The sequence below is a fragment of the Canis lupus genome, chromosome 8, assembly GCF_003254725.2.
Source record: "Canis lupus dingo isolate Sandy chromosome 8, ASM325472v2, whole genome shotgun sequence".
Taxonomy (NCBI): Eukaryota; Metazoa; Chordata; class Mammalia; order Carnivora; family Canidae; genus Canis; species Canis lupus.
Window position 1 is genome coordinate 19,649,748 of NC_064250.1, and position 1,853 is coordinate 19,651,600.

Genomic DNA, 1,853 nt, shown 5'->3' on the forward strand with positions numbered 1-1,853 from the left:
TATGGTCACACTCTATTTAAAGTATGCAGTTGGAACTGCACAGATTGAAGCTGTGTTTTTCATAACACTTTACCTGAGATTGAGACTGTTTTGTCTATCTCCAAGAATGGAGATGGATCTAATGGAGATCAAGCCATCTTTTCTCACCACTGCTGAAGACTAAATCCACTCAGGAATTGGAGATAGTGCATGTACCAACAAGAATGAATTTTGCCTTTGAGATATGAAAATCCCTGGCAAATTCAGTAAAAGGTAAACTTCCATGGCATTATAGAAATTGCTTTCAATTAGCTCTAACGCAACTTGTATATAGATTAGATCTCAGTGGTAGGCTGAACTGAGCTGAACATATTCATTAGTCTCCAAATATTAAGCAGTCAGCTCAGGTAAACTACTGTTATGTGAATTTAGAAGTATTAAACTACTAATTAGCCACATATAGAATACATGGAGGTAAGTAGACCCCCATGTACAGTACTCTTACTGGACCCTCTAAGAGAATATTTTTCAGACTGAATAAACTTCAAATAAAAATCCAAACCGAAAATCACATTGCAAAGGTATCTGAAAGTGTTTGAAAGTTCAAAGTTGCTAAGTTAAAAGCTAAGAGGAAAGGAAAATCTTAATGCTTAATTAATTAATTTACTCTCTTTAAAAAAAAGCATGTATTTTCTCCCATCTGGAGGGCTTGTGATCACTACATTTTCAAAAGAGTGCAGATGATTTACTATATTAAATGTGAATAAGAATCCATATAATTGTGTGGATGGCGTGAAGTAGAAAGTCAACAAAAATTTGTTGAATGAATAAATAAAATAATATTCAGAAAAATATTTTTCCAATATTCTAATGTAAACCATCAAAATCATATGAGAATAATATCATTTTTTAGAATAATATCATTTGTTTGCAGTAGTTTTTTTAACCATTAAAATAATTTTTCTCCCTAAATACCTAATTTACCTTAACTGGATGTTTACCTAAAGGACAATTTGAAAAACAAATCAACTACTGGGTTGCTTTTTATAACTTACAGGATATAATGGGATAATCTGATTTTATTTAAGTAAATTGATCAGATTCTTGGTGGAATTAGTTAATCTATGCAATGAAAATCTTCATCATTGTATTTATAAATGTGAACCCATATACTTGGTTATAATTTCACATTCTTATATTAAAACCAAGTGCAAACAGAAGAATGTATCAAATCTGTTTTCCGAGCACCAGCATTCTTTCTTCCTGCAATTTTATTCTTATATTAACACTATTCTACATGAGAAAACCAGAATTACTCTGAAAAATAAAAAGTAACCTACAGCAGGGGAAAAAAGGTATCCAAAGGTGAACACTATATTATCCAAATAAGACAGTATTAATATTCTGGATGAAGGAAGCATCCTATCCTACCTGTCTCTCTGGGGCCCTTGCTAACATATTGCACCTGAGAGCCACTTTCACCCTTCAGAACCTGCAGGGTAGTAGCCTAAGCACCACCAAGTACCCTTTCCACCACTGGAAAGAAGTTCATGTCAGCTCCTATAGTTCCAAACCAGGCCCACTCTTCAGTATTATCTCCTCCTTTCCTGGTGCTGTGAGAAGCATAAATAATTTTTATCACCTTGATAAACCTATATCTATAATACATATGTATATTATATGTACTACTACTAATATATATCAACAAAGCACATTTTCCTTTTATTGTATATAATGTAAAACCCTGTTCACTTTACTTCATAGATCAGTGAATCACAGATATTTCTTTGTTTTCTCTGTTAGAATGCTCTTCAAAAAATGATATAAAATACTGCAGAATTATCTTTTAAAAATAAATGGATCATAATTAATTA